Raw genomic sequence first — 15,915 nt, forward strand, 5'->3', positions numbered from 1 at the left:
CCATCCGCCGCCGCGCTGGGCCCGGCGGGAGCCGCCTTCCGCCGGCCGCGGCCGCGCCGCGCAGGGAGAGCGGGGCCGCGCTGCGCGCCGAGCCCGCTGCCCGCAGACGCACGGAGCAGGAGCGCTCCGCGGGCGCGCTGCGCGCAGCTCCTGCCCCGCCGAGGCAGCGGGAGGAGGGCTGACTCCGGGCTCGTTACCCTCTCGCCCCGTCCTGGCCGCCCACCGTCGCCCTGTACCTGCAAAGGAAACTTCGGTCGCATCCTCCGGCGGCACCCCTCGGTGAGCCCGTGAGTATGGGAACGACCAGCGCGGAGCGGAAGGAGATTTCATTTTCTGGGCTCCGTTTATCGTATTTGGGTCTGAAATTCAGGAGGGGGCGTATATTTAAGTGTTTAGAGTCTTTAAAGGTTTAGAGTCTTCAGCACCCATTTGAAAGGCAAAAGGACCAGAGGACGAGATCTAAAGCATAAGTACTGCCTGAAACCCGGGGTGACATCGTGCTCCCACTAATGTCAGTGGCAAACCCCCCACCATTCCGTGCAGGGGTTTCCAGCTTCACATTGTCAAATGTGTGGAGCCTGTCAGACAGAACACAATTGCCTTTCCTAGCCTGTATTTTTTGTGGGTTTATGCCACAAATCACAACAAAAGGCAGCACGCAGCAGCGTGAACCACGAGGAGACCTCTTTGTTGTATGGTTTGTGTTTCTGTTCGACATGACATGGTTGAGGGAGAAAATAAATGCACACTGCACAAACCTTACCCGAGTATCCCATAAAACACGTTTTCAGATCGGGACAAAATAGAAAAGTTATTACTTTGCCAGTTTTTCAGGTTTATTCAACCAAACTTTCATGCCTTCAGATCACAGAGGGGGAAAGCGGGACATCCAAGGCTCTTCCTACTGATTCATCTCGAGAGCATCCACCCAGACCCATGAGCAGACAGAAGCTGCCCCAGGAGGTATTTCCGCAGCCCTTTGGAAGACACCAGCTCTAGAAGAAAGCTGATTTACCAAGAAATCACCTGGCAGCCAGCACAGGGCTTGGTGCACAGGTCTCCCAGAGAGCAACTTCTCCTCACGAGCAGGTCTGTGCTGTATGAGCAGCTCTTTCAGGGAGGGGGGATTGGGACTAGATAAGGGAGAACTGCTTTACAGCAACCTTACTGACGCTACCTGAGGTTAGAGGTTCCCAGGTACCCCGTGCGAGTTGAAAGCATGCAAATGTTCACTGGCCCAGGTTATCCACTCACCTTTCATAGAATCCTAGACTGGTTCGGGTTGGAAGGGACCTTAAAGCTCATTCAGTTCCACTGCCACGGGCAGGGACACCTTCCACTAGAGCAGGTTGCTCCAAGCCCCTGTGTCCAACCTGGCGGATGGGGCAGCCACAGATTTTTTTGGCAACCCAGCGATTACACATTGAGGAGCACCCAACACCTGCATCCCTGGACAACAGCATCCCAGGCCAACGCCTGAGCAGTCGATGGGAAGTACTTCCTCTGGTGTGCTGCTTGCTTAATTGCTAGTGTTGCTTCTCCAATCCTATAATCATCATTTTGAACTTGCACCATCTCAGCCAAATGCTTCTCATCCCGTCTCTCTCAGACAATAGATGGCCAATTAGTCTGCAGCAAGTATTTAGACTGAATGAAGATAGGGAACTGGTAAACTGAAACAGTCGCCTGGCTGATTGCACAGCCACAGGGAATCACGTAGCTGCGGGACCTCACAGAGCCTCACAAAAGCCCCACAGCTCCATGGAATCACCCACAGGGGCTCAGCGCTCGTCAGCCACAGTGTATTTCTTACTGCCTGTTTTCACCCTTTGCAGATGTCGTTTTCCAGCAGGCACCCCCAGCAGTGTGATAAGGGGTGATGTAAGGAGTGATACAGTCACGGGGTGTTCCTGGGAATTGATTTCTTGAACTCTTCTGCGTTTCAGCAGCTCCCTATGAATGTGTTAGAGACTCTGCTGGCGTCAACTGACGTGGCTCAGCGGAGGGAATCAACTCAGCTGTATCTTGGCACAACAAATACCTTACCAGGAATCACATCTGTCTTTCAGGTAAATGAACGATCTGTTCTGTGTAATTCATTTCCATTTGTCAGCAGTGCAAACGTAAAAAGTGTTAAAATAATTACCTGCCTATGACAAATATAATTGTGAATATCTTCATTAAAGACACTAAAGTGAACCATTTTCATAGAATCACAGAATCATAGAATAGTTAGGGTTGTAAAGGACCTCAGGATCATCTAGTTCCAACCCCCCTGCCATGGGCAGGGACACCTCACACTGAACCATCCCACTCAAGGCTTCATCCAACCTGGCCTTGAACACTGCCAGGGATGGAGCATTCACAACCTCTCTGGGCAACCCATTCCAGTGCCTCACCACCCTAACAGGAAAGAATTTCCTCCTTATATCCAATCTAAACTTCCCCTAACCAGTATGAAATGTTAAAAGGAAACTTTTCAGCTTAGTGATGTTTAAAATGTATTTTTAGTTCCCATTGCTTACTATAAAGTTGTTACAAAGTGAAAAACAGCTTAATCTAATTTACACACAAAACTAATTCCTAAAAGCAGTTTGAGACTAGTTCTAGCATATGCACTGAACAGTGACTTTAGTATCACATATGAGTGCTAAACAGTCCTTTTTTCTTAGGAAGTTCTTCTCTCTGAGGGTGGTGAGATGCTGGAACAGGTTGTGGACCAGGCTTGGAGCAAGCTGCTCTAGTGGAAGGTGTCCCTGCCCATGGCAGGGTCTTGGAACTGGATGAGCTTTAAGGTCCCTTCCAACCCAAGCCATTCTATGGTTCTCTGATAGGAGGCTGAGCACTCACAGTAATGCAGCTGGACTGCCCTTAGAAATAAGCTCTGTTCCAAATAATTGAGGTCAGTAATGGAGCAAAGTGTGTCTAATAAATGATGGGCACAAGTAGGACACAAATGTAGCGAAACCCCACAGATGACTATGCAGCTAGACAACAGAAGATAAGCATTTCTGGGAAGCAGTTTCTGGGATACAGGCTTCTGAAAGTGAGAGCAGGACAATGAAGTAGAATCCCAAAGTCCTTTATCTGAGTTACCAGCTTTGGGAAAATAGAAGGGAAAGTGATGGAGCCAGGCTTCAGTAAGCACCAAAAGACGTGTTTGGTCTGTGGAACCAGGGAATAAGTGTTGTTACTCCTCTAAATTCAACACATTTTGAGAAGATAAATCTGTCCATGTCAGTTACTAACATATCTCTAACTTTGAGGTTAAGTGTACACAGTATGGTTGTTTTCATCAGGTGTGCTGCTGTGTGTTGTGACTACACTCCAGTGTTCCATTCTCCAAATCCTCTCGATCACCCTACCAAATAAACTGCAGTGCCTCACTTTGTCACCGGACTGATGTGCACTGATAGAGAGTGGCCATGCATTTAACTACAGAGGTGGACGTCTTCCCATGTTGGGTGAAATAGCTTCATGGCAGTAGCCAGTATTTGAAGAAACACCCCTAAAAATGCCATGTCCCAGCCAAAGGTCAAAGCGATGTGTGAAAAACGCTCAAATTAGTCCCGCAAAGTCCATCAGAGGATTCCCTTTTTTAGGCATCCGTGCTTATGGAAGATTGGAGCCATGGCTTATGATTCTCTGAAACAACTTTTAGACTTGGGAGGCATGTTGAGTCTTTAGGAAAGTCAGTGGGAAGGGCAGCGTCATCTGATTGCCCTGTTTGCAGCATATTGTCTTTCAGACCAATCAATCTCTTGCGAGTACAAGAGCAGAGCTGTCCCCAGGCAGCAGAAGGTAACACTCGAATGGACACAATGGAAGCCTGCTTTCAGTCAGGATGATTTACTGTTGTCACAAATGGTGAGAACACCATTTGTACAACCAAGGAACCTGACAGTTACAGTTTTGCTTCTCTGCCCAAGATTATGCAAGGCAGAGAATGTTTCTGTATCACAGCTAATATAAAGGAAACAAATCGCACATTTTTAATGTGCCAGAAATGGATAGGCAATTCAATAGCTGCGGATCCAGTTCCTTCTGATTGTCAGTTTCTACTCTATCCCCAGATTTTGTTTGATGGTTCGAAAGAGCACTGTACCAATTTCCTCCCAGTTTAAAGGGTCCTGGCTGCGTGCTTGCTTCCCCCATAATGTGTTTCATGAGCACAGTGATGTCTCCAAGCAGTATATGAAATCAGAATAAACCAGGATGACCCATTTTAGGTCATCTGCTGTAGTCTCCTGATTGCAAGAGCAATTACTGTACCTGTAGTGGGCCTTTTCTTGGTATGGGGCTGAATGTCGTGGCCAGGGGAAACATCACTTGTTCTCTTCAGGGAGCAGCCTAGTATGGTCTGCTATACATGAAGCTCCTGCACAGGTCTCTTGAACTGCCTCATCTTATTCTGTTATGCTATTACAGCTTGTGGCCCTTTATTAACCACCCTAAACAATTTCCTCCCTTTTCACATGGGTGTAACTTGAGATGGGAGTGTTTTGTTGGCCGAAGCAAAACCGTGGCACCAGGACCGAAACTGGAGCCCATTGCTGAGAATGAGGGACAGTGTTTTAAAAGCAAGGTTGGCACTAACCACTGGGAAGTGTCACAATCACTCCTCTGTGTGTTTCTTCTTAATACCTGTGGTGCAGGATGGTCACAGAAAACACGCCAGTGGGCCCATTGGCTCTGAAAAGGCAGCTTCTTTGGGGTGAATACTTTTTGAATTCATGGAATTCCATGAAAATGTTTGCAAAAAAGAAAAAAAAAAAAAAAAAACCAAAAAACAGAAGTTCTGGCAGCTTCAAAGCATCCAGGGGGTTATATTTTTAGAGCAAAACGTTTTAATTTCTAAATCACTCTGGTTTTGATTGAAGTTCGCATAGAGTACAGGGTTACAGAAACTAAAAGGTGGTGTCCTCAAACATTTCAATTCACAATTCAATTCATTTTTCTCTTAGAATTGTTTTGTCTGGTTGATTTTTTTTAAGGGATTTCAAAGTGTTCAGGTTGCATTCCTGATCAGAAATCCCTAAAACAGTCATGAAAGTGAATTGTTATCCTCTGCACAGCTGATGCACTCCCTCATGCTCATGGCATGCTGAAGTGCATTAAGAGAGCATGTTCCCTTCTTACTCAGAATACCTTTTTTAACTTGAAATCTCTTTGTCAGTGTTTTCGTTAATGAAGTGCCCAGTTTCCAACATCATGGTCCAAGTATAACCAAGTGCTCAACAAGTGCTGACCGCTTCGGAGCTGTGGTTCATTTAGAGTACATCAGATTTTGCAACGATGCTGTATGGCCACACTATCATTAATAATTATTCTAGTGTATCACAATAGAGTCTCGTGTCCTTAATTGCTTGATTTGAATAGGAACTGCTCAGTTACAGAGCGCAAAACAGTTTCTCTTCTGTGAATGAGTACAAAGGAGAGCGAATGAGTGAAGTCAGGGTTAAGATTGACAGGATCAGGCTGATACAAGCCATGGGTACATGCTGTGCTTTGCAGGTTTCTCTGCCCTAAGGAATAGCTGTGAATTCGATTGGTTTTCCCAAAATCCGTTTCTTAAGATCTTACCTAATCTTTTTCTTGATTTCTCCAGGTTTATCTGTCTCATGCTGACACCTGCAATACCTCTCAAATTAATGTTTGCTGGCGAATTTGTGAGCATGTTATTTAACAGCTCCTCTTTGGAAAGTAAGGAAGCAATCAAATATAACACTATTGTACTACAGTTGGAGAAGAAGATTCCTTAGAGAGACAGGAAGGAAAAAAGAAAGGGAAAGCCAAAGCAGGGAGAAGGACGCTACACGAAATAGAGGGAGACAGAAGAATAAGAAAACTGCCTTTGATGAAGGCTGGATTTGGGTTTGAATTTTCATGTAGTCTGGACTTCTTTCATCAGCTTCTTTGAAGCTGATTCTTGATCTGCTTGTTAGAGAGAAGCAAACCCCTGAACTTCATTCATTTGTAAAGCCAAATGCTGAAACAAACTTCTTTCTTGATTTGAGGACATTCCACTCAGGGAAATGGAGCTATTTTTAAACCCATGCCAGTAATCAGCTTCCTAGTGAAGTAAAGTCTAGTATTATGTGGAGGGAAAGAATGGTGATGGATGGGATACTGGGAAATGCAGGTGGATAGCAGAGAACAGAAGTGAATGTGGGGAACCCTGCAGCACCACCCCCCCACCCCCCCCACCGCACACACACACCCCCCCCCCCCCCGAACACTCCTGCTCTAGGACCTGAACCCACCCTGCACTAGGAGGAAAAGGGTAAGTCCTTCTTTGGCTGTCCTCTTCAGTACATTGTCCTGTGATCTGGGATGTGGGGAACGCTGGAAGGGATTCAAAACCAGACCTGAGGACAGAAGTCCAGACTCGGGGAATCTAGCATACGCAGGGGCGGATGGGCTGTAAGCAGCTCGCTGTGAAGCATGAGAAACTCCTTAAGTGCTAATAGCTTCTAAAAAGCTAATGGCTTCACAGGGCTGGAAGAGAAGAGCGTGCTCGAAATTTTCTCAGGCAGGGTTATGCGTATCCTGATAGGAAGCGAAGAGGAGGGCGAAAAGGACAGACCCATCATTTTGTTCTTAGGCATTTCTTGTAATCTACGTAGAACCATAATTTCTGAGGATTCTCTCACTCTTGATAGCTTCATCTTCCAAATACTTCAATGAGTGGTGACAACCCCCTTCCACAAAACAATGGAGAACGCAGGGCTTCAGAGTCACAGGGCTCCCTTTACTTCATTTCAGTAGTACTGTTGTTAGAAGTAACTACAAGCACTTAAGGAACTTCTAAGATCTATAGAAAAAAAGTCCCTATTGAAAACATTACTTTGCTGAAAAGATTTGCTAACATATGGTTAAGATTGCTCACTTGCTTCCTGAAAGTTGAGCTCAGCATAATTCAAACCACTGACAAACCAGGAAATACAGGGGAGAATGAAGCAATATTAACTCCAACCTTTACAGCAAAGCCTCTGTATGTCTGTAATGGAAATAATCCACCTTTTCAGTGAGTGTCTTTCAGAGAACATAGTATGGAACCACTACAGCACAAGCACATATTCTCTTTGGAGAAGTGGGCTGTATTTACAGTGATGCTTCCTTTACATGCATACTCTGACCCAATTCCCTAGCAACAATTCCATAAGAAGTAAACTGTACCTTTTCCACTTCTCACCAATATTTAGTCATATATATATTATTAAAACCAGTGAATATTTTCTCTACTTCACTTTGCACAAGTGCCAGTGGCTAAAACATGTCTTCCAGCACTGATTCAATGCACAGAATGCAGTGATGAAAAGAGGTATGCAGCTATCTCAGGGTATAAGAATACAAATATATATATGTATCTATATTGGGGGCTGTGGGGCTGAGGTCCCACCTGAGAGGTATGGCCTCCCATCTTCCTTACGGTCACAAGTTACTGAAGTCTTGTACCATTTGACAGAACAATACTCAGAACTGCAGTTTCCTCTTCCTATTGCCAGCTCCCCAGAGGGAAAAATAAAGGTTGCCTGAATGTTGCCACTGTATTTCCTGGCTTCCAAAAGTCTCAATTTTGCTGAAGCCGGTATTTTATAAGGGCTCAGCCACTGCGAGGAAATCCTAACTCTGCATTAATTAAGGGGTTTTGTCAGTCAGTAACAACGAAAGATGCTTTAAGGACCTGAAATTTGCTCTTTCCTCAATCATCAAAACACGGCTTGAGAAAGCATCTTTGCTATGTGTTGGTCTGTGGGGTTCCGGATGCGTTAAAACCCCTGAAGTTTCTAGTAAGGACTAGATGCATGAGGGAATGGTAGGTGCTTTTTGTCTCTGGGGGTGTGTGTGGCATGGTTTGGGTTTGAACATTTTCCTGCTGACTGACTCGATGGGATTCACCACTGGTTTGCTATTTTCTGTATTCCTTTCTCAGGTTCTGTTTTTAATGGCAGTTGGGAAGCAGTGAGCCAAGGATGAGCAGGCTACTTAAGCAGGTATATATAAAGAAACCAGCTTTTTAAAATGTGTATGTAACTGTTGGAAGCTGCAGACACTGCACCAGTTTTTAACAGAGCTCAGCTTCTATTGTTTTTGGGGGAAAAAAAAAAGGTAGTTATCCCAAAATACTCAGTGGATCTCACTGGCACATTTTACAACTGGATTTTCGGGAGTACCTGAGTGGGCTGTTTGTGTGGTACATGGCCACCTTTTAAAACTCTGATCCCAGCTGCATATGCATGAAAGACTGAGTGAAGCTGAAGTTTTGACCTAGGACTACAGGTAATCTAACCCTTTAGTCCACGATCTGCCAAAACTCAGCCATGAACTCATCACTTGCTTTTTCAATTCTACATCTCTAAAATAGGATGGAAATGCTGTGAACGTCAGTAATGTTGACAGGATATGACATAGACATTTGTCATATAGACATATGTCTATGACATAGACATACATAGAGACTTCACCCCCAGGTGAAGGATCAGTGGTGTCAGTGGAAATAGGGGATGCACACCTCACCTCCATCACCTGTATACCACAGCTGTCTCTTAAAGGTGGCTGTAACCTTCCTGACCTTCCCATTCCATACCCTGAAAACCCTCCTCCTAGGATGGCTGGGAAAAGCTGTGGTAATGAGGGCAAAGAAAAGATATTTTTAAGGTCAATTCAAGCAATACACGTTTTAAAGAATAACACGAAGAAAGGTTTTCAATTGGAAAACTGGTATCATGCCAACTTCGGAATGACAAATCACCTCCGCAGTTCACGTATTCGTGAATATGCATGGAGTGTACTGCTACCAAGTGCACTGCTCCTTACACCCATTAAACCATCATCGGAAAGTGACAGTTGATGCTGCGCAATATCAAGAGCTCAAGGAGATAAAACGGATGTAGGCTTTACCTTATAGTAATAGACTTTGACAAAAATCCAGTGGCGGCATGAGTCAGCCCAGTAGCATCAGCTTCTGTGATGTCTGAATTTGGTCAGTGGATAAATCCAAACAAAGCAGGCCTTGCTTTAGAAATAAATTTGACATGGCCTTTGTGCTGTTGAGCAGTGCAAGAGAGGAACAAAAGGATTTCAGGCACAGACAACTCCAACGTTCCCCTGAGGAAGATTTCTGTGGCAACCAGTGATTAAGTGTGATTGGAACCAGGCAAAATATTCTCAGAGCGCGGTTTCTTCCCGTGTCAGAATGGGCTTGGTTTTTGAATTCACAGATTCTTAAAGGCAACTGGACTTCTTCGCACGTGCCCCAGTTTGTGCCCCTTCCTTTCCCAGGAATACGTAATATGATCATTCATCCATTGGAATGACTGCCAAAATGCTGGGAGTAGTGGTTGTAAATCTTTTCAGTTTCAGGCGTGATGAGTTGTGCTAGATTTGTCTGTTGGCTTCAGACAAATCCCAGTTCCCGTACTGGTCATCCTGCTTCACATTCTCCGAAAAGCCAGTAGAAAATTCTGCTGAATGTTTTCAGACAGGGAACTGCACTCTGTGTGGTCCTCTAGCTGCAAAAGATGAAGAAGTTGCTGCTTCCTGTGTGTGGATCTCTAGTATCTTACTGACCGCGAGAAACCCAAAGAGACAGACAGGAACTTAGAACATACGCATTGGCAGAATGCGTAGTAAAGACACCAGAGGAAAGTAATGTAGGCCACCTTCCCCTAAGATAGTAACGCTGCATAATTACGAACGACCTTACAGAGTACTCCAAAAGCAGACAGCTTTGACCGAGTTAATAACCTCAAGTCCTTTCCTGGCAGTAGAGCTTGATGTAGCATAGTTAGGTAGAAGTCAGTTTTGTGCGTCCGCATGCATTGGCGCTGCATTAACACAAGGGCTGCATAATGATATCTTCGCTAATTTATTGTTGACACAGTGATTCAGTAGTTTGTTACGTTGTGCAGTTCTCAAATGGTGATCTGCGGTAACCAAAACCCTTCAATCTCTTTCGCATCACCTATACAAACCTGGACTCACCCCCAGACAGCTCTGCTCCCAGGTTAGGGGCCTGATGCAGCCATCCTTTCAAAGGAGGATGGAAAACAGTTAAGTGCAAAAAGCACTAGCAGAACCACAAGAGGAACGCTTATGCTAATGGAAGCTTTTATGCAAGTGCCTTGCCACCTGTCTGACTGACTGCGGGATGCCAGCCTTTGTGCTCTGCTGGGGTATGCCTAGGAACATTTTAATGGGAAGTGGCCTGGTTTTTAAAGAGCCATCATAATGAGGGAATATTCTGTTTAAAAACAAAACACACTCGACCATGCTACAGAATATCCATGCAAAGGGAACAAAGCATTTCCAGGTGTGGCTCTGTATGTGTGTGTTTTCATAGCAAGGTCTTTTTTTCAAGAATCACGTTTTTCTACCATATTGTTTCTGTTAAGAACCTGGAGAGGTTTATTCCTCCTCTAAATCAGTGCTCCGGAGTCGTAATTTCGTAAGTGCTAACTTGGTTTGGTTGCATTCAAATTTTCGCCCTCCTGATTGTGAAGGGAAGGTGAACTGTAAAGTTTTAAACGCTAGAGGCATCTTCAGCGGGTATAGGGATGGAAGTCTGGGGTCTGACTCCCGGTTGCTGATTGTTGGGGTTAGAAGTACTATTAGCCTTAAGACTAGAAGGCTTAAAAACATTGGCCTGATGCCAGTGCTTATATATGCCAAACCCTCATATAGGGGTTTGAACAGGATATTTTCTTCCATTCTTCCTTCCCCATTCCCTATACTAGTACCAAATTACATATATTGCTTCAGATTTACCAACATTTCCCAATCTGGATTAATTTACATTTGGAGAGAGGGTGTGAATTAAACTGTTATAAAAGGCTTAGATGCAGTGCCAACTTGTTACTATGCTCTTTCAAGCATCAAATGCTTTTTCTATTAAGGAAGCTCTCACAGAATTTCTCACATCTGGAAATCTCTCTCATTGCACAGCTTATTTATCAAAACCGAAAGAAAACATCCACAAAGACACTCATAATAGTACAACTTTTGGAGACCTTGCTGCAGTTGGAGGCCTTGTATTATGGCCTACAGTAAGATGTCTTCTTTGAGGAGGCTTCAGTGTAAGAAAAATCTATCTGCCACAGGGATGCAGAATGCAAAAGGAGAGTGAGAACCAACAAGGAGAAAAGCAAAGGACAGAAGAGTGCCCACCAAGCTTACAGCTGATGCAGTCAGAACTCACAGCCTGCAGTTAACAGTTCAAAGTGAGAAGACGATGGGCCTGACACCACTTCTTAATCCACTAAATACTGCGAGGATGACTTCAGCTTCCATGCTACGTTTTACATGGCACCTAGTAGACAGCTATGCCTAGGAGAGAAAATGAAGCCCTTCCTTGTTTTCTGATGGGTTTCTCCTTGAATTTTCTCATATATCAAATGTCTACAGACATACCATTCCATTTCTTGCCAAGGGATATGATGTAATTGTTGGTTGCAAACCTCACATTCAAGCACGTTCTAATTAAAACACCAAAGCATTGGATGAGGCCGATTCAAATTTGGCTGTGTAAAGGATGGTCTCATTCTTGCTGTTATTGATACTTGTATCAGAGCCACGTCAGTTGCTAAGGATTTTGCTAGCAAGTTGTGTTCAAGGCCCATTTTTAAGTTCTTCCTGCCAGCATTCACAGAAACCTGTCCCTTATATATTATCTTAATCAGTCTCTGATGATTTTTGTAGGCTCTGTAAAAATTACTCAGTGATCACAGATTTCCCAGTGATTGCAATTTCCATCCTGAAGCACATCCTGGCACTTTAGTATATTCATCTACTTGTGATCTTTAGCTTGTCCTAACCTTCAGCTCACTGCCATCGGGATAAGCACACTGCTCCAAGCTATAGAATACAGGAAGGAGCTTAGAGGCAAGATCTTTGGTTTCTCTCCAATGGGCCTGCAGAAGCAGAAGGGACTCGGAACTTTGAGGGCAATTGTTGGTGATTTATTTTTCTCCTTTGTTCATCCTCCCCAATGAACAGCTACAAGAAACTTAAAAGTCCTGCATTCCTCCTTTACCACATTTCTTCTGTCATCCTCTCTTTACCAGATTTCTCCTGTCCTTCAGGGCTATGTGATTGGTATTGTGTGGTAGCTACAGAGTACAACCCATCTCCCACATCACCAGTACCAGCGTCAGTGAGCCTAATGCTGTCAGCAGAGATCCTAGTCTCTCTTCCCACCAGTTCAATAGCTTCCCTACTTTTCTCTTAGACTCTGCTGTGTGGCGAGAGAGTCATGTATATGCATCAGCTTATAACTCATCAAATGTGACTAATAGTTGTATGGTGCTTAATGCATGAGATAAACGTGAACTGACGTGAACTGAAATGTCAGGAAGTCAGCAGGCAGCAGGTTTTAAACAAACAGAAAACAATTGCTTTAATATGGTGCTTAATACTGTTGTAGGATTCCGTTGTTGTGGCAGCAAAAATAGGCTTTAAAAAGATTGGGAAGATTTGTGGAGGATGATTCCATCCTTGCCTATTAAATATGATGATCCGAATGCATCCTCTGACTCAGGAAACCACACAACTTTGCCAAAAGGTGCCTCAGTGTTCTAGGAGGAGAGACACTCTTCAGAGAGAAACATTCCATGAGCACCGACCTTGGTGGTAAGATGTTGAGCTAGCTGACCTTTGGTATGGAATGAACGCTCTTGTATTTTTCCTTAAAGGTCTGCATTTAGCTAATAAATCATTTATAGTGAGTAATCATGTGCCATATAGGGGCTCATCTGTAAGGACTTGTACAGTTCTGCTGAATTTACTACTTGCAACCAGTAGGATATTGCTGAACCATATGCAATTAAATATATATATGGTTCTACTAATTGGGGGGTTACCTAGCATACAGACAGTACCCATTCTTCTCTGCCATGGATCACCAAGTAAAAATGGAAACTCATAAACAATGGGAATCTGTACACACTGTGCTTGCAATGCTTCTGAGTCTGCAGTACGGAATGCAGGCTACAGAGAGAGAGAAAACACTGGTGTGCTGCTGCACCTCCTGACGTAACTCCCAACAGAACTGGCTATTCTCATAGCCATAAAACAGTCACTGAAAAACAAAATCCTACTTTATCCGGTGATTGCATATCCTATGCAGCCATACTGCAGCTGAGGTGAGGCTCACGCAGTCGGTTTGGAAAGAGTCTCAAACGCCAGCTCCTCTGAGCAAGAGACTGCGTTCACTCCTGCTCAGCCTGGCAGGCTCAGAGCACTCCTGGAACACAGAGGTTAAATTTCCCACTCCAAACAATCCCACCCAAGAGACTGCCCTGAAGCTTTTGACAGGGAGAGGATTTGATTAGAGTGTGATTTCCATGGTACATTGCAATATTCAGTGTAAGAGACCACAATGTATGCTTTGTTATTCATGGTCCGGGTTTGCTTAGTCAACTTTTCAGATGATCCCTAAGTACAGAAAGGGTGAAGGCACCAGAGGCGGAGGAGAGGCTTTGCTGAGCAGGTTTGAATGTCATAAATGCACAGTTACGGCTTAGTAATTGTATCGCAGTTGACAGATGCTGCAGCAGTCACATGATTAGAACATAACCTCATCTTTCGGCTTTCTCCCCTCCTCCCCCTGCGATGAAGGCAGTGCTGGCACTAAATAAGCAGAAGGCATTTCCAGAAGGCTAGTTTGTAAGTTACTTAAAGGAGAAGCCTGAATTTGGACACAGAGATGTACTTTGCACCAACTATTAAGCAGCTGCTCAACAGCAGCAGTGAAGCAGAACTCTTTTTCCGCGTGGGAAGCACACTACAGTCGCTATTAGGGTAAAAATACTGAATCCCAAGTCATATGGGCTCAGATCATCCCTTCCCAAGGAAAAATCTGCAGGAGGGAAGACATGCCTCCATGACCCATTCACAGCATTACCCTGCACACAGTGGGGCTGCTGCGAGCTCAGATGTCCTCCAGGGATCTGTGAGAGGATGCTGCAGCAATGAGGAGGTCTTCTCTGCCCTGCCACTGCCCCAGAAGCGACTCTGGGTGCTCTGGCAGGGTGATTTCACAGAAGGATGGAACAGCCTGGAATGATACATAATTTCCTGGAGATTTTCCAGGGGTACTGAGTGTCCTCCGAAGCCTGTCCACTCCTTTATGAATAGGTTTTGGATTACGCAAGTCCCAGGAGGGTCCTGGGAGGAAGGCATGGGATGATGCTCTCTCAACACCTGAACACCTTTTTGGCCTGCAGGGGAACCCCACATTGGAAATATATAAAGGTGCAGTCAGCCCCATGGGGATCGTTTCCTATCACAGCACTGTTACACAGGGACCGAAGCTGAGGCTGGCTGAGTGTTAAAAGCCCTGAATTAAAATCCCAGCTTTGGCACTGACCCCCACGGCAAGTTATGCCATGCATGAAATGACAATAGCAGTTACTTGCTGAGTTATGCTAATGGAAAGTGTTCTGAAAGTGCGGAGGGTTTTGTATTAGGTAGTTTTCTCAGTAATGCATCTGCAATTTGCAGCTATTCATAGACTACAGACCTGAAACTTACCAATACAGCTTCAGTGCTGTTCAAAAGATGAGACTTTTCTGCACATCTCTAGATCTTCTTTTCGACTGATGTTGTTTGTCTCCTCTTTGGATTGAAATGTGGCACAGCTACCAATTGCAGTGGTAATGCTTTGGAGCAGGAAGATCCCAGTTACCCTTGTGAATGCTGACAGCGTACCAGAACAGGATGGGATTTCTCTGCTTTTGATACACAAGGGTTGCACTCGTGTTTGGGTTTCAGCACCACGAAAGCCCTTGCCTGAAAAGCTCTGACTGGTTACAGCATCCATTGCTTTGATTATCCCAAAATCGCATTCCCGAGAAAGCCAGCAGCTCAGTGGCCTGCTGCCTGTGCCCTGCTTTGTCAATGACTTTGCTGAAGACCTTCGTAAGATTCTTTAGTTTCTCAAATGAAATAAAACTGAAAACCTGGGGACAAGAAGAGCTCTGTACGTATGAGATAGGTGTTTACTTGACCATAAGCAAGGGTCTTCTAGTCCTTTGGTGCATGGCTGCCTGACTGCATCCCCAGCAAGCACAGTGCCTCCCCTCCATGGCACTCGAGACCGCTCCGCGGGGTTCAGGCTCTGCACATCACCGCGGTGTTTTGGCTTGGCTTCCTTTGTCCTTTCCCCCTTCCTAAACTTCTAAGGAAGAAAACCAGCTTGTTTCTTGCTGTGTTCTGTGCCGGGTCCGTGACTGTGATGGAGAGGGGCTGGGCACAAGGGCAGGTGGGAGGCCACGTTTGGCCTTGAGTTGTGTCTAGGACCTGAAGAGCAGCTGCAGTTACTGTGTGCACCCCAAGGAGCTGCCCTGCGGCGGGGCCCACACAGCCCTCACCACAGCCATGGCGCTGCCAGAGACCCAGGCTTTCACATCCGAGGCTCTCTCAGCCAGCACTCCCAGTCGGGAGGCCTTGCCGAGGCAGAGGGGAAGCTGCCCGTGTTAAAATGAGCAGGCCTAGCAATACCGCAGGGGTCAGTGAGGCGCCCCTGCAGGGGCAGCCATGTTGGGTGCCACCGGCACGGCGCCATCTTGTCATCCCCAAAGGCTGATGCCAGGAGATGGCGGCGGGGACAGGGTGTCCCGACGAGCCCCAGCTCCTTCCCAGCGTATCGGGGTGCACCTTCCCAATGGAAACCACGACAGCAGCAGAGGACCACGGCACACACTGCAACAGGTCGCTGAACAGGTAAAATATCGTGGGGATAAATGGTTTGGGTTGGAAGGGACCTTAAAACTCACCCAGTTCCAACCTCTGCCACGGGCAGGGACCCCTTCCACTAGCGCAGCTTGCTCCAAGCCCCTGTGTCCAACCTGGCCTTGAGCACTGCCAGGGATGGGGCAGCCACAGCTGCTCTGGGCATTATTCCTGTTCAGGGTG

General features: G+C 45.6%; 1 long non-coding RNA gene across 4 annotated transcripts; it reads left to right on the top strand.

Moving 5' to 3' along the window:
- Positions 1-39: 39 nt before the first annotated feature.
- On the top strand, positions 40-15,207 carry LOC136014626 (uncharacterized). 4 transcript variants are annotated; one of them, XR_010612803.1, is made up of 6 exons: positions 40-287; positions 865-1,089; positions 1,947-2,069; positions 5,609-6,283; positions 7,937-7,997; positions 10,948-15,207. It is a non-coding gene; the product is annotated as an uncharacterized LOC136014626 (long non-coding RNA). The 4 variants fall into 4 exon arrangements; XR_010612806.1 differs by having other exon boundaries at positions 5,609-5,703; XR_010612805.1 differs by having other exon boundaries at positions 1,950-2,069.
- The last annotated feature ends 708 nt before the right edge of the window (positions 15,208-15,915 follow it).

Source organism: Lathamus discolor, chromosome 5 (genome assembly GCF_037157495.1).
Source record: "Lathamus discolor isolate bLatDis1 chromosome 5, bLatDis1.hap1, whole genome shotgun sequence".
Taxonomy (NCBI): domain Eukaryota; kingdom Metazoa; phylum Chordata; class Aves; order Psittaciformes; family Psittacidae; genus Lathamus; species Lathamus discolor.